The sequence below is a fragment of the Chiloscyllium plagiosum genome, chromosome 34 (assembly GCF_004010195.1).
Source record: "Chiloscyllium plagiosum isolate BGI_BamShark_2017 chromosome 34, ASM401019v2, whole genome shotgun sequence".
Classification (NCBI taxonomy): domain Eukaryota; kingdom Metazoa; phylum Chordata; class Chondrichthyes; order Orectolobiformes; family Hemiscylliidae; genus Chiloscyllium; species Chiloscyllium plagiosum.
In genome coordinates, this window is record NC_057743.1 from 4,901,046 (window position 1) to 4,922,368 (window position 21,323).

The 21,323-nt window shown below is 40.9% G+C and overlaps 1 protein-coding gene and 1 non-coding gene across 7 annotated transcripts in view; one reads left to right on the top strand and one right to left on the bottom strand.

The window, feature by feature from the left end:
- Positions 1–705: 705 nt before the first annotated feature.
- tmem269 (transmembrane protein 269) overlaps positions 706–21,323 on the top strand; it is an 85,646-nt gene continuing 65,028 nt past the window's right edge. For 3 of the 6 annotated variants that reach the window (XM_043675515.1, XM_043675519.1, XM_043675516.1), the window contains exon 1: positions 706–788. The gene's annotated coding sequence lies outside the window, so the exon portion shown is untranslated. Of the gene's footprint in view, positions 789–6,503; positions 6,633–6,678; positions 6,767–21,323 lie in introns of those variants that run through there. The other 3 variants (XR_006309250.1, XM_043675518.1, XM_043675517.1) reach the window with 3 other exon arrangements.
- LOC122540493 lies at positions 17,453–17,554 on the bottom strand. Its single transcript, XR_006309325.1, has one exon. It is a non-coding gene; the product is annotated as a U6 spliceosomal RNA (small nuclear RNA).

Sequence of the window (21,323 nt, forward strand, 5' to 3'; positions counted from 1 at the left end):
CATATTTAAATTCTTAATTAATCTTGAAGCTTGAAAATGCACAATGATTTCTAAATCTTTAAGAGGGCTCAACTGCTGATTGTGCGAAGGTCGACTCCTTCCTGGAGACAAGGCAATTCTTCATTTGGCTTATTTATTTGGACCTAAGGCGTGGGAGATCATTTGGCCCATCAAATCCATACGAACCCAAAGCAGAAGGTTTCAATTTGTCCCCACCTCACCCCACCACAAACTATCCCTGTGGCCCTACAACTTTATTTCCCTCAAGTGCCCACAGTTTGTCTTTGAAATGACTCATGGCTTCTGCTTCCTACACCCTCATGAGTTGAAAGTCTCTCCCCCCCCAAATGCTTTGCCAATCAGGCTCTGATGGCTTTCCTCTCTCCCTTTGGGGTCCAGCCCTTCAACAAGTAAAACACATTGCATTGTCAGAGAAAAAAAAAATCAAAACTACAAAGAAGAAGAAAAACAGGACGCGTCCAATGCCCTACCTGCCAAGCAACCCCCCGTCGTGGCGCCGGCGCACACCTGCTGCGCGTGCCTCGCCGCGCGGTGCCAGGCAGCCCCGCCCCCTCCTGCAGTCGAAACCGCTAGAAACCGGTGCGCGCGGCTCCTGCTCTGGCTGCCCAACGGTTTTTATTGCGCCGCTGCCGGAGCCACATCCAGTGCGGCGGGTGGAGGGCGCAGGGAGTCGGGTGCGTCGCTGTGGAGCTCGTTTTTCAGATAACGGCGCCATCTGTGCATCCCTATCCCTCACCCCATCCCTAACTCGTCCTGTCATTCCTGAGGTAAGTTATTCAGCTCACGCGTTGGTTCTTGCGAGCGTTCCATTGTGTGCTGATTTTTATTCTTTTGGAACAGTAATATTGGTGCTCTGCCGCTAAGATTAAACGGGTGTCATCCGTGCAAATTACTGAATCCAGGCAAGCTAATTTGGAAGAAACTAGTTTGAGGGTCGGATCCTAAGGAGATCGTCGCCGGTCGCCCTCGGGCTTTTTTGTTTTGCTGGAGGTTTCCTCGGTCCCCTCTGATGCGTTTGGAGCGGATCGTCTCCATCTCACCCCAGCAGGGTTTTTGTTTGTTTGGGAGGGTGGTAGAAGGTGTAGTAGCAATTCATCCGTCCGCCTCCCTCCCAGGCTACGCTCCCGTCTGAATAACCTTTTTAGTATGTAGGCATTTTTTTTTGGCACTCGTTGGCAAATCTTTGCAATTCGGTAATCGATGCAGGGGATTACCCTTTGCATCCACCTGTAACTCTCACTAATTCTTATTGCAGAACTGGTTTGGCCCCTGATGGTCTGATTGAAGCCAAGAGGGGAGAACTAGTCAAGGACCTAATGTGGGAAGTCCTATTCTTCAGAGTTGCCTCTTCCCTTCTTCCTCTTCTGTATTAAATGTTAATGCATGTTTTTAAACCATCACATGGCTTGTGGAACAATCACAGCTCACACCCAAAGTTCAACAATTTGAGTCTATTTCTCAGTATGTGCATATGGTGAAGATACCATACTTATGGTATGTATAAGATACTGTACATATGGTGTAGCCCCCTCTCCCCAGATTTATCTCTCCACTAAAATAATTTAGTACCACTCTTGTCGGAAAAGGAAAGTGTTACCATGTCATAAAGATGTTTTTTCTGCATTTTTGGTTGTGAACTGAAAAAGGAAAATGATTTTGTTTAAACTAAGGGATAAGGAAGGGATTGCTGTCCTTTTTAACGAAGCAAGCTGCCAGCAATTATTATAAGTGTTCTGTTATCTGCTCAACCAGTGGGAGTGGTCTAGTTGCTGAGGAACCAGAATTAGGTAGTGTGTACCAGATGAAATTCGGCAGGCAACAAATGAGTAATTGGTCTGTGAAGTGACCAGTTCTGGATGATAAATATTTGCCTGCCAACATTCATGTGATTATCTATTTGTCAAAGGGATCATCTCCGTACATCCTGTGGAGGGGGAATATTAAACAGTTATTTTTTCCTCCACCCATAACACCAATATTTTCTTGTCTGTCTGCATTGGGGGAGGTGTTTGGTGATACAGTTTATAAGAATAGAGTTTTAACTAGTAAAGGATCATCCAGTAAGGCTTTGTTGGTGGAGCTGAGAAATAAGAAGGGAATGGTGACGTTATTGGGGTTGTACTGTAGGTTTTGAAATAGTCAATGGGAATTAAAGGAGCAAATATGCCAGGAGACTGGGGAGACTTGCAGGAGCAATAGGGTTGTCATTGCTGGGGATTTTAATTTTCCTAACATAGACTGGGACTGCCAGAGTGTTAAAGGCTTCGATTGGGTGGAATTTGAGTGCATTCAGGAAAGTTTCCTCAAGCACTATGTAGAGGGTGCCACTCACGGAGGGGCAAAACCCAACCTACTTTTGGGAAATAGGGCAGGACAGATGACTGAGATGACGGTGGGGGAGGACTTTGGGACTAGTGACCATAGTTCTACCAATTTTAGAATAGTTATGGCGAGAGACAAAACTGGTCCACAGGTTCAAGTTCTAAATTGGAGCAAGGTGAATTTTGATAGAATTAGATATGAGCTTGCAGGGGTTGATTGGAGTAGTTTGTTTGCAGGCAAACGGACCCCTGGCAAGTGGGAGGCCTTTACAAGTTAAATAGCTAGAAATCATGGTCGATATGTTCCTGTGAGGATGAAGGGTAAGGTTGGCAGGAATGGGTAAGGTTGGCAGGAATGGGTAAGGTTGGCAGGAATAGGGAACCCTGGATGACAAGAGATATTGAGGCCCAAAATCGTGGATAATTGCAAACCCATTCACTTAAATGGAAACATAAGTTCCCGGTAGCTCCTGGTTCTGGAATATTCCCTTTTACGTGTTCAGGCTGCGGTAATCCGCACATAACTGAAACCGTGGTAACCGGACCTGCAGGTGGGGGTTGGGAGACGCCCTGTATATGAAAGGGGAAAAAGAATAACCAAACAGAATAGGACCGCTGAAGGACCAAAGTGGATACGTACGTGTGGAACACAGGAGATGGGTGAGGTCCTCAATGAATATTTCTCTTCTTTACTGTGAGAAAGACATGAGACCTGGGAACTTAGGGAAGTTAGTGGTGATATCTTGGGCACAGCTCATATCATGTAAGAGGAGGTGTTGCACATATTAGAATGTATGAGGGTGGATAAATCTCCTGGTCCTGACCAGATATATCCAAGAATCCAGCAAGAAGCTAGAGAAGAAATTGCAGGAGTGCTGGCTGATTTGCACATCGTTAACCATGGATGAGGTCCTGGAACACTGGAGAGCAGTGAATGTTGTTCTTTTAATCAAGAAAGGGTGCAAAAAAAAAAACCTTGAAACTATTGATCAGTAAACTTAACATCTGTAAGTTATTGGAGAAGATTCTTAGGGATCCAATATACATGCGCACAGAAAGACAGGGTTTGATTGGGATTAGTCAGCTTGACTTTGTGCGTGGGAGATCATGCCTCACATTTGTTAGACTTCTTTGAAGTGGCCTGGAAGGTTGATGAGGGCAGGGTGGTAGAAGTAGTCTATATGGATTTCATTAAGGCTTTTGATAAGGTTCTATGTGGTAGATTTCTCTGGAAGGCTAGATTGCAGGGAATCCATGGAGAGCTGGCAAATTGGATACACAATTTGCTTGATGGTAGGGAGCAGAGGTAATAGTGGAAAGATGCTTGTCGGACTGGAGGCCTGTGACTAGTGGTATGTCTCTGGGGTCAGTCCTGGGCCCATTGCTATTTATTAACTAAATCAGTGATTTGGACAAGAATATATTAGGCATGATTGTTGGCGGCACTAAAGTAGGTGGCATTGTGGACAGTGAGAAGGTTATCAGAAATTGCAGCAGGACCTTCATCAGCTGGAGAATGGGCCAAGAAATGGCAGGAGTTTCATGGTGGAGAAAGTGAGGACTGCAGATGCTGAAGATCAGAGTCGAAACGTATGGTGCTGGAAAAGCCAGCCAGGCAGCATCCGAGGAGCAGGAGAGTTGATGTTTTAAGTATGAGTTCTTCATCAGGAATTTCATAGCAAATTGTAGGGCCTTAAGAAGTGTAATTGAACAGAGGAACCTTGAACTTCAGGTGCACAGTTCTCTTAAAGTGGAGTCACAGGTAGACAAAGCAGTGAAGAAGGCTTTTGGCACACTGGCCTTTATCAGTCAGGGTATTGAATATAGAAGATATGAAGTTATGTTGCAGTTGTACATGATGTTAGTGAGGCCACGTTTGGAATACTGTGCTTAGTTTTGGTCACCTTGCTATAAGAAGGATGTTATCAAATTGGAAAGAGTGCAGAAGAAATTTAGAAGGCTGTTGCCAGGACTCAATGGTCTGAATTCTAGGGAGAGACCAGCTAGGACATTAGAGCATAGGAGACAGAACAGGAATCTTGTAGAACTGTATAAGATCATGAGGCATGGATAGGATGAATGCACTTAGTCTTTTTCCCAGGGTTGGGAAATAAAGGACATGAGGGCATCAGTTTAAGGTGAGAATGGAAAGGATAAAAGTGACAACTTTTTTACACAGATGATGGTGTGCATATGCAATGAGCTGCCAAGTAGTTGAGGCATGTGCATTAACAACATTTAAAAGGCATTTGGAAAATACATGGATAGGAAAAGTTTAGAAGGAAATGGGCCAAGTGCAGGGAAATGGGGTTAGCATGAATGGACATTTTGGTTGGCATGGACCAGTTTGGGCCAAAGAGCATGGAGAGAGGCCCTATGAGGTAAATGTTACATTTCATAATTTATCTGCAGCTCAAATCATTTGTTTTAATAAATAGTAAGCCTTGTTAAGTACAGCAACCTGATCCATACTTCCTATCAACCTGGGTCTAAAAAGAGATGGGGACATTGTGGAATTTTGGATACATTTATAAAATATCTAACTTTTCGTGACAACTCCAGGAATAGCAGAGCTTGCTTTCCAGCTGTTACCCCAGTGAGGTGTAGCAACACTGTATAAAAGGTTATTGTTCTGAAGCAGTTAAATGTTCCTGTAACGTTTGCTCCACCTATTCTACTGATGTTATACACATTCTGCGGGTGGAGACAAAATGTTCAACTCCAGCCTTTGGAAGGAGCTGATGTGTCTATACCTGCACCCTAAGGTACTGACCACGTGTACTTATTGCTATCATGCAATAAACCTGGTTATCCAAAAACAATGCTACTTCGGTAGCAACTGTCTGGTGGTGTATTCTGTATCTCTTTTTTTTAATTTTTCTCTAGTGATTTTAAGTAGGATTGGCAGCAGTGGATTACATTAAACCACTTCTGCCCACTATTGTGTAGTGATAGGGATGGCACATACTACAAAGTATCATGAATGGTCTTAAAGACACCTTGTTCATCATTTGACTGTTTCAAGCCATATTAATGCTCAAATAGAATTCTGATTTCGAAGGAGATTAGTAACATTAACTGAAGGACTTTGATTAAATTATCCTTAGTCGCCTTCTCGCTGGGATTGAGAAACTTTTATTTCAAAGTACACTTAGCTCACAAATTAAATAACTTTTAAGTGATAGAGGCTGTTAGCCCATCCTGTCTGGCTGAAATGAATTTATGAATCCCACTGGATTTTACCTACTCCCCATTCTCTTGTTCTACCCTAGGATTCAAATACTTATCCCATTTTCCCTTTAAACTATTCAATGGTACCTGCCTCAAGCTATGTTCCACTTATGCCATGTTACAGTTTAGCCTGTGTAAGGAACTTCTCTTCTGAGTTTTCTTCATTAGTTCTAAATGTTCTCTTAATACTGTCTTCCCAACTAGACAAACTATTCTATTGACTATCACGTTTCAATAATTTTTTAAAAACCTAGTACTTTCTTGTTTTTTAAGTTCATCAGTTCACACAGGTTTGCAAATTATAGGTATTTTCTGATCGACCTTCTCGGGTGTTGCTACACTTCCCTGAAACAGATGGAACTTTAACCCAGGTCTCTTCCTATTCTAATCCCTGACAGCTGAGTCCCATTGCTTAAGTCTCCTCATCAGCTACAAATTCTTGTAATGTTCCATATTTTTGGGGCCCTCTTGTGGAACAATGGTATGTCCCTACCCTTGAAATGGGACACCTGGGTTTAACTCCCACCTGCACCAGAAATATGTAATAACATCTCTGAACAGTTTTATCATAACATATCCAGGCCATCTTGGTGCAGTGGTAGAGTGCTTTCCTGTGAGCTGGGAGGCCCAGATTCAAGTCTCAAATGTTCTAGGGGTGTGTAATAACATCTAAGCAAGTTGCTTAGAAAATATCTCAAATGTATAGTCATTTTCTATCCCTTGGCACTATTTGTTACTCAGGCTATTCAACCTCTTTGATGTCCAGCTGTTCAATATGATTCTGGCTGAGCTGATTGCTTCCTATTTCCACTTAACTCTGTTAACCACTCAAACTCTTGCTAATCAAAAATCTGATTATCAAAGACTCTGCTTCCACTGCCATTAAGGATGGTAATTCTAAAGATTCATGACCCCAAAGAGTGGGGAAACCTCTCTTATTTGCCTTTAGATAGGTGATTCCCTTATTGCATGTTATGTCTCAGTTGTCTGCTAGTCTCAAAATGAATCTTCAGGTATCCTACTGCACCTGGCCAATCCCTAGTACTTTTTGAAGGCAAGGTCTGAATACTTTTTCTTTTTAATGTTGTTTTACAGCTGCTAGCATGGTGCCCCTTGATCAAGGTTGTAGGCCTTCAGCTTTTTGTCTCACTGGCAAGATGTCATAGTAAATTCCAAGGTTAAGAACATTAACAGTAAGCTTTTTCACATTGATATTTGGTATCTAGGCATTTGTCACTTTTGTCTTTAACTTTTCAATTGTGGATGCATGTGACAGGTAGGCAGTTATTCCACCTTGATGCACATATTGCAGCTGAGAAAACAGAAATAATCTCTGATTATTATCTTTTATGTTTGATGTAAATTCCCATGTTGGCTGCTTGGATTTTACTTGTGACCTGAGATCCTTCGTTCACAAATGAATCCTGTTGCTTAATGTATACTGTTGATTTCTAACACAAGCAAACAGTATATGGCTTATTAACTGTGACAAAGACCAAGCATTTTAATTGCAAAGATCGATAAGTAGTAATCAGCTTTAAAAGATGCTATTCTTGATTTTAGAAGTTGTTTTTAATAATGCCATGAAACAATGCATACCAAGCAATAATCCATTCATGAACATTGGTTTGGGATTCCAGCAATGATGCTTTTTGACAGACCTCATAGTAGCTTCTGTTTGTATTTTGGATTTGTATGCCCAGAACAAGTGAGAGTAACTATCCAATGCATCAAGGTAGTAAATCTTTCTTCTTCACAAGATGAAGATGCCTCTGAGCATGATGGCAAAGAGCCCTGTAAAACTAAGGTCAGAAAATTCTCCTCTGACTGGAGTCCTACCTGACACAAATGAATATGATTCAGTGACCCATTATTGCAGTCTGAAGCCATTGCAGTCCATGTTCTTTTCTGTAAAATCTTTTTTCAGCTGTTCCTCCATGCTGTTCTACTGTGCTCAAGCTGGAATGGGGCTGCTCACTGAATTTAGTATTCCAATTTCATCATTTGTCTATTAACTGATGAAATATCCATAACGGTCTACAAAAGAATTTAAATGTCATGCATATGGCTTCTAGAATTTGGTATCAACTAAAATAATTTAGTTTTTAACTAATGCAAAAATATTCCAAGGCAATAAAAAGAAGCCTGCAGGAAATGATTTCTCAGCTTAACAGCATAGGAATGGTGACCAAATGCTTGGCAGAAAAAAGATAGTAAGACAAGTTTGAAGGAGGAAAATGCAAGTGGTGAAGTTTGGCTGGCTGAAAGCACAGCTGTAATGATCTGGTCAAAGGTGAAGACTTGTATAAGAATCATAGAAATGAAAAATAGAAGAAGGATGTTGCAGATTTTAAATTGGTTACTAGAAACAGGAGTAAAGAAGACAAGGCCTGGTGGTATAGTGGTTGGGTGGGAGCAGAAGATGCCCTTGATTTGGGGCTGTGGATGGAGGCTGACACCCTTCTTGGGGAGGAATGAATATTTCTGCTGTTCCTGAGAAAGATACTTTGCTGTGGTGTAGCAACTTGCACCCATTTGTCATTGCCAAATTTCCTGAATTGTCAATGCCCTATCTTCTAAAATGTGGTCAGAGTATAATTATAAACTGTATTTGTGCAACTTCTATTTTAATGAGTGTTCTAGTGTCTGTCATCACACTACAACATCTATGCTGAAAAATAACTGATTTCCAAATGTTCATTGTTTTGTCCCAAAAATCTAATTAAAGTCAAGTGTTTGGTTAAGCACCTTCCTGTGAGTTGTTTCATGCTCTCAACACAAGTAAGACTGACAGGCAAGGCCAGCATTTATTAGCAATCACTAATTGCCCTTGAAATGAACAACTTGTTGGGCCAGTTAAAAATCAACTATATTACTGTGGGTCTGAAGTTGTATGCAGTGCAAACTGCAGAAGGACAGCAGATTTTCTCCTCAAAAAAAAATTGATGAATTAGATGGGATTTTATAACAATCCAGTGGTTTCATCTTATTCCAGAATCATTAATTACACTTCAAATTTCTTCATTTATCCTGGTGGGATTTGAAGTTCTATCTCTGGATTAATATTAACATTACCACTGTGTTGCCATCTTCTGTGTAGATTTTATAACATAAATTTTAAGGCTCTAAAGGAATGGGAACAGAAGTTACCTTCTGATGCTGTATATAATCAAGGAGCAGCTTCCGCGCAGTTGATCATCCAGCCAATACCAAGTGATCTTGTCAAAGACCATTTTGCCCAATGGAACTGAGCCAGTCTTCTGAAAGGATTACCGCTGAATCTTCCTGTTCTTTGTGTATTTACCCTAACATTTTTCTTTTAATATTTGTCAAATAGCTTTTGTTCGACTACCTCCACTCTTCCAGATTGTAACACATTTTAAGGAGATGTGGTTGAGCAAGGACATGATAAATTTGTAGAATCATGGAGGGGTATCTGATGTTTTACTTAATCTGCAGATAAACCCATCAGAAATTAAGTTATTTTAATGTTTGGTTGTTTTGATAGGTTAAAGATGACTGGGAATTGGTTACAAAGTAATGTAGTTAGTAAACGATCAAGGCCTGAGTTAATGCTTGATGAAGGCAGTTCTGACTGTCATTGACTTAAATATCATTAAAAACAGAATGTCCTGTACTCAAGCATGCTTATTAACTTGAAATCATCATAAAGTCTTTTGATGGTTACTACTTTAACTTCTTTAACAGTCAAAAACAATTATATCGACCTTTTTGCTTTCAATGGTGCAGTATTCAGGCAGTGAGGTAAGTAGCTTAAAAACACACTTATCTAGCAATAAATTTGTGGTATTTACCCCAAAGAGTTATTCCCATTGCTCTTTTTCATGTCATGATGTGAAGGTGTCAGTGTTGGACTAAGGTGGGCAAGGTCAGAAGTCATACGACACCAGGTTATAGTCCAACAGGGGTTGATTTGAAATCACAAGCTTTTGGAGCACTGCCCCTTCAACAATTGAAGTGAGGAGAGACACACAAGCATAGAATTTATAATCCTGGAGATCAAAAAACCATACAAGTGGTGTGAGTGAAATGTCAACAGACGGAATAATAAGTCTCTGCGGGTGATGAATGTCAGACGGTGTGAGTAAAGTGTCAACAGTGGGATCACAAGTTACGGGATGACCTATGATCAGATTAATTGAGGCAGAGAGATGATTACAAAGCACTAAAACTAAGATGGTACTGGAGACAAACCCAATGACTGAAATAACATGATGGGCTTAAGAGTCATATGCTGAGGATCTAACCAAAATAAAAAGTAATCCAAAACTGTACAAATTAAGATCGATCATAAGTTATCAAGGTGATGGTGTCAAACCAGGATACTAAGGATTATAAAGATTCAGAACAGTATGGGGGGGTCGCATGGAGCATGACACAAACCCAAGATCATGGGTACAGAGCTTGCCTATCAGTCGCTGCTCTTCGATTCTGTATTGTTATGTATCTCAAGGACGCTTACCCAAGATCAATGGCTGAATGTCCTTGACTGCTGCAGTGTTCCCCAACTGGGAGGGAACATTCCTGAATGGCGATTGCTGGATGGTATCCATTCATCCATTGTTGTAGTATCGACACAGTCAAGAAAATAGATGTTGAAAAATGGTTAGTGACAGAAGTTGTTGGAAAAGCTCAGCAGGTCTGGCATCATCTGTGAAGAGAAATCTAAATCAATGGGTACGCTGACCCTTCCTCAGAACTGTTGGCACCTATGAAAGGGTTTGGTGAAGTGGTAAGGAGTAAACAATTCGTGAGGATAGGACTCAAAGAGAGAAGAACAGTTGGATGGGCAAAGGAGTGGACAATGACCTGACTAGGAGGGTGAATAGCTGTTAATAGAGACTTAGTGGTTAACAATAAGTAGTGTGTAATGACAGACTGTGATAACAACAAAGCCTGGTGTCTGTGGTATGTGGCTAGGAAATGGGAGCGTTCAGACCCTAAAATTATTGAACTCGATATTGAGTCTGGAGGGCTGTAGGGTCCCAAAGCAGAAAATTGGGTGGTGTTCTTCCAGCTTGCACTGAGCTTCATTGGGATGCTGCAGCAAGCCTGAGACAGAAACAGGGTAGGCCAGGGAACATGGTGATATGTAAATGTGGCAGGCAGCTGGAAGCTCAGGAACCTTTTCACAGGCAGAACGTAGATGTTCTGCAAAGCACTCACCCAGTCTATGCTTCATTTCCCCAAATTTGCCAAATCCACTACTGATGCATTAGATTTTGGCAAACAATTTTACTACTTCGATAGTTTTAAGCTTCATAAAACAAGTGCCAATAGATCTAAGTGGCTCCAAAGTTTAAACAAAAGAAAATAAAATGAGGTAGATCTAGAAATTAATAATGCGGAGGTGATCTTGATCATTTGAAGTATATCTACTATGAAGGAAGACTTTTGGTCCTTTTTGGGTAATCTCCAATGAGTTAAACAAGCTTTCTCTCTTGTGGTCATAAAAGAAATCATAACTATTATAAATGTGAAATGGTTCATGACTTCAGAACATCCCAATGCTCTTTATAGCCAGTAAATTATTGTTGTAACACAGGACATGCATATGACTTTTTTTGTATGTTAGGATCTCTCAAACGGCAATTGAATGATGGCAGTTGGTGGTTAATAGTTTAAATCTTTTTGTACAAATATAATTTTGATTGGAATTGGAGTAAGTTAACACTAAGCTGAAATCTGCAGTTTGAATTTTTAAGTTCCCAGTCTTTTTTTTTTTGCATGGTGACCACTGGAAGAAATATTGGATGTTAATTTTTTTAAAAAACAACAGCTACAACTGCATCAGATAGACCTTTTTGTATTATGAGTATATAAAACGAGCCAACTTTATGCTCGAGTGTGACTTGGAGTTACAGGTCATTCTGCTCTCACGCGCATTTCGTCAATACAAATTGACTGTAATGCGATTGACGAATGGGGATGCTCTTTCTCAAGCCCAAACTTTTTAAAGTGTGTTGGCTATAACACGATTGTATCGCCAACATTTTAAGTGCTATTTTTATTGTGCAAATTTTATATAATGCAGGGTCATAAGATTGCAACCATTGTGTTATAGAAAAACTATCTGTAGGTGATTAACCGGCTTATAGGTAGAAGGGAAAGAGGTGTTCCTTTTGCTTTTCTAACTCGTTTAGGATTTTTGCTCCATTCTACAGGAAAAGAGTCTAGTTATTTGGTGAGTATCTGTTAAGTGATTTAAGGATTACTCATAATGGTATAGCAACTGGTGATAATGTCAGTAAAATGTTTACTTTAGCCACATAGCATTTTCTTAAATAACTGAAGCATTAATTAGAACAAATTAGAGATGGCAGGACAGATGTGTCAGAATTGCAGATTGTTGGAACTCCTGGGTTTTAATTTGGTCTAGGACAAAGAGTCTGCAGTTAATTGTTGAAGTTCAAGCAGCTTTGGCTCCGAATTTGAGCTGGAAGTTGTCCTACAGATACTAATGCACTAAGTGAATGAAAAGTTACAAGGTTCTTTGCACTAGGAAGCAGTTGCACTTAGGGTATTTTGATTCGGTTAGTGTTCAGGGACGGGAGAGTGTGACTGCATGTGAAGTAAGAGAAACCAAAGGGCAAAAACGTTAGCCTTTGCAATCATCCTCCAATACTGAGGCCTTCAAATTTCCCTACCATCCTTAGCATCTTCCTTTCTGGCCTGAGGAGGAATTCTCAGCTATCTTTCTGGCTATCCTTTTCCTCACCAAAACAAAATCAGAAATTACTGGAAAAGTGCAGCAGGTCTGGGCAGCATCTGTGGCAAAAAAGCAGGGTTAATGTTTTTGGTCCAGTGACCCTTCAGATTGGAACCTGAAACGTTAACTCTGCTTTCTCTCCACAGGTGCTGCCAGAATTACTGCGTGTTTCCAGCTAGTTTTTGTTTCTGATTTCTTTTTTTTAACCTCCCTTTCCTTCCGCAGTCTATTCACCTTGCTTTCACTCTCCCATCTTTCATCCTTTTCTAGTTTATGGGACTGACCAAAAAATACTTTTCATTTTATGGTTCAGCTCATAATTATCAGCCATCTCTGCTGCCTGCCTAGCTGCAACCCTTTGGTCTTCTGTATGAGTTCGAGTTACAAAGTGATTAATTTTTAATTTATGCTTAAACTTCTATAAGAAGTTCATTGGTTTTTACTTCTGCGTATCAAATGCCTCACTATTTGGTGTCAAGGCATTTCTCCTTATCTCAATCCAAAATGTCAAATTCCAAATCTTTAAATTGTGCTCCCACCAAACTTTCAGTGATTTTTGCAGATTTGGAGATATTACATTTAGTACCCTCGTCTAAATCATTAATATATGTTGTGACTAGTTGGGGTCCAATCGCTGATCCCACTAGTCACTGCCTGCCTTTCAGAAAAAGACCTGTTTATTTCTATTTTGCTTCCTATCTGCCAATGGGTTCTCCATCCATGTATAGTATGTGCAGTCCTATGTGCTTTAATTTTACATTCTAATCTTTATTTGGGACCATTATCAAAGCCTTCTGAAAGCCCAAGTAAACTACATCCATTGGCTCCCTTCTGTTACTTACATCCAAAATTTTCAGTAGATTTGTCAAGCACAATTTCTCTTTCTTAAATCCATATTAACTGTCCGATCCTGTCACTATTATCCAGTACTTTGCAGTTTAGTCTTTTATAATGGACTCTCATTTTCTACTGATAACAGGCTAGCCAGTCTACAATTTCCTGTTTTCCCACTATTTTTTTTAAGATAGTGGGATTGCATTAGCTACCCTCTAATCCATAGAAGCTGATCCAGCATCAACAGAATCTTTGAAAGATAACCACCAAAGCATCCACTGTTTCTTGGCCACTTCCTTAAGCACCCTGGGATGTAGTTGATCAGACTTGGGGATTTGTGTCCTAGCATTAATTGCCCCAACATAATTTTCCTACTAATACTGATTTCTTTCCATCCCTCCCTATCACTCGACCCTATCCCTATCGCTATCCCATTGTTTGTTTGTATCGTAGTTTCGTTCTATCTTCGCAGAGGATGTATTTAATTGGTCTGTCGTCTTTGTCCCCCATTGTAACTTCCTTTTTATTGATTTATTTTGACATTAGCCTTCACCACTAAACTTTTCCTGTCCGCATATGTAAAGAAGGTTTTACAATCAGTTTTTATGTTCCCTCAAGCTTCCCCTTGTATTCTCTTTTCCCCCGATCAATCGCTTTGGTCTCATTTGTTAAAACCTAAACTTTGGCCATACCTTAGGTCTTTCTGCTGCTTTGTATGTCCCTCCCTTGGATCTAGTGCTATTTCTAGATTATCTTGTTAGTCATGGTAGTGGCACCCTTCCTGTTTTTTCATGCCAGACAAGAATGAACAATTAACATGCAGTGTTCTCCAACTTTCATAGCCAACTTATGCTTCAGACCATTGTAGTTTCCTTTTTTTAATTCATTCACTACATCACTCCCCATCTGATGTAGAATTCTTTCATATTATGGTCACTGTTTCCCCAAGAGGCCTTGCACAACTTGATTACCAAATATCCTGTCCTCATTGCACAACGCCCAGTCTAGGATAGCCTACCTGTTCTCTAATTGGTTCCTGAATATATTGATGCAGCAAACCATCGTGCGCACACTCCAGGAATTCCTCGTCTTATGGAATTATTACTGATTTGATTTGCCCAATCTATATGCAGATTGAAGCTGCCCATAATTACAGTATATCTTTATTGCTAGTGTGTCTAAATTTCTAATTAATGCCACCTTCAACATTGCTGCTACATTTTGAGGTATACATATATACAACCCCCATTTTTGCTTTTTACCCTTTGGTGTTTCTGTGCTGTACCCACATAGATTCCATTTTGCCAGAGTGAACATCCTTCCTTACCACTGCATGAAGGTCCTCTTCGACCAGCAATGCTACCCCATCCCCTTCTTTTTTCCTTTTTGTCTCCTTAAAAACTGAATACAGGTGGATATTTGGTTCCTGTCCCTGGTCACCCTTCAGCCACCTCTCTCGACTCTCAAACTTGTCAGACCTATTTGTATATATTTGTGAACTAATTCATTGTTATTGCAAACACCCCACACAAGGCCTTAAGACTTGACTGTTTAACGTTCTTAGTCCCATTCACATTATTTTGCCATGTGGACTTGTTTGGACTTCCCATTCTATCTGTTGTTTTCTTTTCCCTTGTCTTCTACCTCCCATTTACCTGCCATTTTAGTTTATATCCTCCCCAACTACACTATTCCCTTAGGACACCAGTTCCAGTTTTGGCCAAGTGCAATCACCCAACTTGCCCAGAATCGATTCCGACATCCCAGAAATCTGCAACCGCTCTCACACACATTTCTCCTCTCCCATGCAGCAGAGCAAACCATGGTACAGTGAATTTGGTTCTTGCTACTTTCCTCAGAAGCCATTCTTCCCTGCAGTATCCAAAGCTAAAATTATTTTGCATTACCAGTTCAATTGCATTATATAACTGCCAGGTCATATTTTAGCTTTGAATACTGTTTGGAGCAATGGCTTCTGAGGAAAATAAGAACTCAAATTTGCTGCACCATGGTTTGCTCTGCTGCCTGGGAGAGAAGTGTGTAGGAACGTTAGAAGATTCAATCATCGGGGAGCAGGCAGACATTCCTGTGGCCTGGCATGATGCTTGCTGGTACTAGGATCAAGGAGGTATCATGGGCAGCATGGTGGCTCAGTGGTTAGCACTGCAGCTTCACAGCCCCAGGGACCCAGGTTCGATTCCAGCCTCGGGTGACTATTTGCATGGGTTAACACGTTACAACCAAAACAGCAGGAACCACTCAAAAATATTCCTACTTACATTCACTTCTCCTGTCTCATTCTCTTTGAGGACAAGGCTTAGCATTTTGTCATCAGGGAGAAAGTGAGGGCTGGAGATCAGAGCTGGAAATGTGTTGCTGGAAAAGCGCAGCAGGTCAGGCAGCATCCAAGGAGCAGGAGAATCGACGTTTCGGGCATGAGCCCTTCTTCAGGAATGTCCTGAAGAAGGGCTCATGCCCGAAACGTCGATTCTCCTGCTCCTTGGATGCTGCCTGACCTGCGCTTTTCCAGCAACAATTTTCAGCATTTTTGTCATCCGGTCCAGCCAACAGTTGCAGGTATAAGGGGTGCCCGTCATCGGAAATCTTAAGAGTGTAAACTGTGAAAGAAATAACAAGTCTGAATTTTGGGATATTGAACTCTATTTTAATGTCTCCAAGGTTAGGCATTCCTCTGGTTTCCTCCCACAATCCAAAGATGTGCAGGTTGTGAATTGGCCGTGCTAAATTTCCCATAGTGTTAGGTGCAGTAGTCGGAGGAAAATGGGTCTGCGTGGGTACTCTTCGGAGGGATGGTGTGGACTTATTGGGCCAAAGGGCCTGCCTCCACACTGTAGGGAATCTAATCTAAAGTATCTGCAGGACATTCTGAAATGGGAGGGTGAACATCCAGTGGTCACAGTACACCTTAGTACCAACGACAGAGGTAAAAAGGGATGCGGTTCTAAAGGCAGAATATCTGGATTAAAGCGTAGGTCCTCAAAGGTAGTGATCTAAAAATTGACTAATACATGCTTCTGATGGACAGAGGAGAAATAGTAGAATAGATCAGATGAATATGTGGCTGCAGAGATGATGGGTGGAGGGGGCAACAGTCTCAGATTTCTGGGATACTGGGACTGATTCTGGGAGAGGTGTTTCTTTGTTTCTAAACTTTTACCTGTTTATCTACAGAACTAATTTGTCTGTACCTAGAATAGCCTTTTTTTTAACTGTTGTAATCTCATGGAACCTCCTCCATCATGTGTAAACCTCATGCTGTCTCTTTTAACCCACCTCGTATAAAAAGTGCTCAGTTTTTGTTCAGCATTTAATTTGTTCTGCCACTTTTTTTAAAAAAAAAGCCTCCACCCCCCCCCCCCCCTCGGGCATTTTAAGCACCTACCTCCTTGGGTTTTGAGTTGGTGGTGCACTTTATAGATCAGAAGTTAACCACCAGGATACACAAACACAGCTAGCCACACGATACACACACCAGCTAGCCACAAAAAGACACGACCCTCTCTCCCTCGTGGCCCTATACACGGATGAAAAAAAAACACTATTTCGACTGGGACAACACACCTATCCTGGGATATGCCAGAGAATTCCTAGAGGCCTGGCACTCCAACCACAATGCCATAAGCAAACACATAGATCTAGATACCATCTATCAACCCCTCAGAAAATGAACAGGAAATGGCATCACCACAAACCCCAGCCAAGACAAACCCATAAATAGAAAGCAGGAGACTACCGCTTCGCTTCACTTGGAGGTTGCAACTGATGATGTTACGCAGCCAGGTAATGAAACGTCTGGATATCAAACCTACAGCTTAGCGAGCAAACCTACATCCTAAACGCAACCTGAGCTACAAACCTTGCAAAAAAAAAATCAGAACTATCTTTTTCTAAAGATTTTTTTAAACTCCCGCTTCTTAATTCAGTAATCTTTTAGTCTCCTGAAATTCTGGTACAGCCTCCTCAGCCCCATTTTCTTTTCCAATGCCACTGGTTTTTTTTATTTAATTTGCAAATTCATTCACCTTTAAATTTCAATTGCCTTTTCTAGCTCAAGTTGGATTCTTGAAAACTTAGATAACTTACCATTTGGTATACCTCGTCCTTTGCAAGAGATGCAATCACAAATGCTGGGCTCAAGCTTTGATCATATATGCATTTTCTTTTTTTTTATTTAATCTATTTTTCTAACCAACCTGTTCAAAGATGCTATTGCACATTTTTGGAGAAGGTGGGACTTGAACCTGGGCCTCCTGGCACGGGATTAGAGATGCTATCACTGGGCCACATGGGTCCCAAAAACACGGAACATTACGTGAATTTGTGTCATCCTTGCGTGGGGCCGTGCTAATCTTGTATCATTCCAGTTTTAGTATATATGCTTCTACAATTCTAGCTTTTGCAGGAACCTTCATTTTTAAAACCTCTACCAATTCTGTTAGCTTTGCCTTTTTAAATCTTGTAAACCAGTCAAAGATATTTCTTTCCACTGCAGGAAAACTTTAGTTACTTCTCATGCTGTTTTGTTTTATATTATGAGAAACCTGTTAGCTGTCCTCTTTTGTTTAAACTTGGAGATAGTGAGGACTGCAGATGTGGAAAGTCTGAGTTGGTAAAATGTGGAGCTGGAGAAAGCACAGCAGGTTAAGTAGCAACAGAAGGGCAGGAGAGTTTATGTTTTGGGCAGGACCCTTCAGGATTTTTTTTAACCAGTTGATATTACTCCAAATCCAATCTTAGATTGACTATGTCCAAGGTGTATTATGATCATTACGGAAGAAGTTGCTGATAATGGGGCCCCAGCATTCCTCCAGTCATTATTCATATTTATATGTTTAATGACCAAAATGGGCAGATGTTGCTATACTTATTACTAACCAAAATGAAAAATGATCACCAGGCATCTTAAATGGATGAGTTTGGAGTTCATTAATTATAAACTCATTAATTAAAATCATATATTATATAATATATTTTATATAAATATAATATATAATCTTAGTTCTGTACACACAGATACACACTTAACACAAAAATCAAAGTCTCTGCGTTTGTTTATAAAAACAAATGAATGAAATGACTTCTCATGCCCACTGAAATTTCTGTTAACAAAGCCAAATGGCTGACAGTTGTAGATTTGATGCTAGGTGAACAGTTCCGATTGCAGTCAACTTGGTTTTGAATCTTTGGGAAATAGTCTTGGTTCACCTCTTTAGGATTTACAAGTTAGACAGAAATGCTGGTACTGGAAACTCTCAGGCTTTCAAGAATTTCAACTAAGCAAAGAATTTTATTAGAGCTGTAACTACGGAGAGATTTGTTTTATTGATCCTGGGTCTGTAAAACAGAAATCTAAGTCCAAAAAATATTAGAGTCCCAGTCATAGACTTATATAACGTGAAAATAGACCCTTCAATCCAACCAGTCCATGCTGACCAACTAAACTAGTCCCACCTGTCTGTGCCTAGCCCATATCCCTCCAAACGTTTCTTATTCATGTACTTATTCAAATGTTGTAACTCTACCCAAATCCACCACTTCTTCCTCAGGAAGTTCAAACCACACTGTTTTGGAGAAACAAATTGCCCCTCATGTGTTTTCTAAATCTTTCTTCTCTCGCCATTAAAATATGCCCCCTTGCCTTGAAATCCCCCGCCTTCGGGAAACAGCACCTGGTTTTATACATGTCCCATGAAGTCACCTCCTCCACCACCTACACTCCAATGTAAAAGTCTCAGCCTATCCAGCCTCTCCTTATAAGTCAAACCTTCCATCCCTGGCAACACCCTGGTAAATCTCTTTTGCACCCTGTCCATCTTAGTAATAACAGGGTGACCACAATTGGACACAGGTTTTCCAGAAGATGTCTCACCAACATTTTGTACAAACTCAATATAATGTCTTAACTCCTGTACGCAAAGGACTGAGCAATGAAGGCAAGCATGTTAACCACCACCTTATTGACCATATCTATATGTGATGCAAACTTCAAAGAATTATGAATCTGAACCCTTAGGTCTGTCTGTTCTACGATGTGGAGATACTGGAGTTGGACTGGGGTGGACCAAGTCAAAAATCAAACAGCAACAGATTTTAGTCAAACAGATTTATTTGAAATTGCAAGCTTTGAGCTCAGCTCCTTCCTCCGACATTGTATCATAGAGAGGTATAAGGCCGTGTCTTATACCCCTTTATGATACCATGCCTGAAGAAGGAGCTGAGCTCCGAAAGCTTTCAATTTCAAATAAACTGGTGTGTTTGATAATCTGGTGTTGTTTGTTTGATTTTTGACCTTCTCTGTTTTACAACACTATCTAAAGCCATACTTTTTAATTCTATAAGTACTGCCCTTGCTTTTTGGGAGAATAAACCATATCCCTCATTCATCCAATTTAAGAGGTTAATTGTCTTTTTGTTTGAGAGAGGTTGTAAGACAGTGGTGACAAGATGTCTCTAAGCAAGCAAACAATTTGTGAGACCTTGGGTTTTTTAAAGTCGGAACAATGGAAGCCGTCAGGGTGTGGCCAGCTCTCTCAGACCAGGCTTTCTATTTTTATTTTATTTTAGTTTTTAGGTTTAGTTTTAAGTAGAAGCCATTAGAATCTGAGTTGGGAGCTGCAGTGAATGTCGCTTAGCTGTTACTTTCTCTGAATTTTCTCGATGTTTTCTCTTCCTGGATTGGAGAACTGCATGTGAGAATCTGTCTGAATTTGCCTTTTTGCCAAGGGGTGTGTTTATGGGATATTGCTTTATTGGAGAAGTTAATTAGTTATAGGTACTATATCTATTATTTGGTTAAGTTTACCAATAAGTTATTCTAAATTTTCCTCTTTATTGTTAAAATACAAACAAGAGTGTTTAAATAATTTTGTGTTTTGCTTAACAAGTTTTGAGTTGCATTTCAGCTAGAACACAGCACTTCACAGCTACCTTTTCAAAATAAGAAAATGTTAAGTTCTAGGTTACTTTCTTAAAATACATTTGAGGGGGGTCTGGTCCATTTCAAAGAGATCTTGGATAATCGGATTTGTTATTTTAGATGATGTGATGGCCTCTGAACCACAATGTGGCAGTAATTCCTCAAATTGGAGGGGGGGAGGCGGGATTGGGAAACCAGCCTCAAAGCAAGTATCTCTTGATGATTAGATTAGATTCCCTACAGTGTGGAAACAGGCCCTTGGGCCCAGCCAGTCCACACTGGCCCTCTGAAAAGTGACCCACCCAGACCCATTTCCCTCTGACTAGTGCACCTAAGATTATGGGCAATTTAGCATGGCTAATCCACCTGACCTGCACATCTTTGGATTGTGGGAGGAAACTGAAGCACCCGCAGGAAAGCCCCACACACTGGGAGAATGTGCAAACTCCACACTCAGTCGCCCAAGGCTAAAATCAAACCTGGGACTCTAGTGCTGTGAGGCAGCAGTGCTAATCACTGAGTCACCATGCCACCCTTATTACCTTAACTGTTTGGAAATTGGAACAGGAAAAATCAGATTGGAGATGAATACTTGTCTCAAAGACTAGTGTGGGAGAAGTGGGTTTGGTTTATGGTGTACTGACACCAAAACTGGTAAAGGTTTTATGTACCACGGGGTGGCCTCCACCTCCGCAGTGTTCTCGTGAGCGTTATAAATAGGGAAATTGAGAGGTTTTCTAAATTTTAGGGCAAAAGAGAACATTTTCAAAGATCTGTTAAGTTCAAGAGTGCAGACAACGTAAGGCAGAAACGTATTAATAACAGATATTATGAACATCATAGAAAGGAAGAGGATATCGAGGAGAAAGTGAGGTCTGCAGATGCTGGAGATCAAAGTTGAAACTTTATTGCTGGAACAGCACAGCAGGTCAGGCAGCATCCAGGGAACAGGAGATTCGACGTTTCGGGCACAGGCCCTTCTTCAGGAATGAGCAGAGAGTGTTCAGCAGGAGAAGATAAAAGGTAGGGAGGAGGGACTTGGAGGAGGGGCGTTGGAAATGTGATAGGTGGAAAGAGGTCAAGGTGAGGGTGATAGGTCGGAGTAGGATGGAGGCGGGGAGGTCAAGAAGAAGACTGCAGGTCAGGAAGGCGTTGCCGGGCTGGAGGGATTCGGCTGAGACAAGTTGGGGGGAGGGGGGATGAAGAAACTGGTGAAGTCCAAGTTCATTGCCTGTGGTTGGAGGGTTCC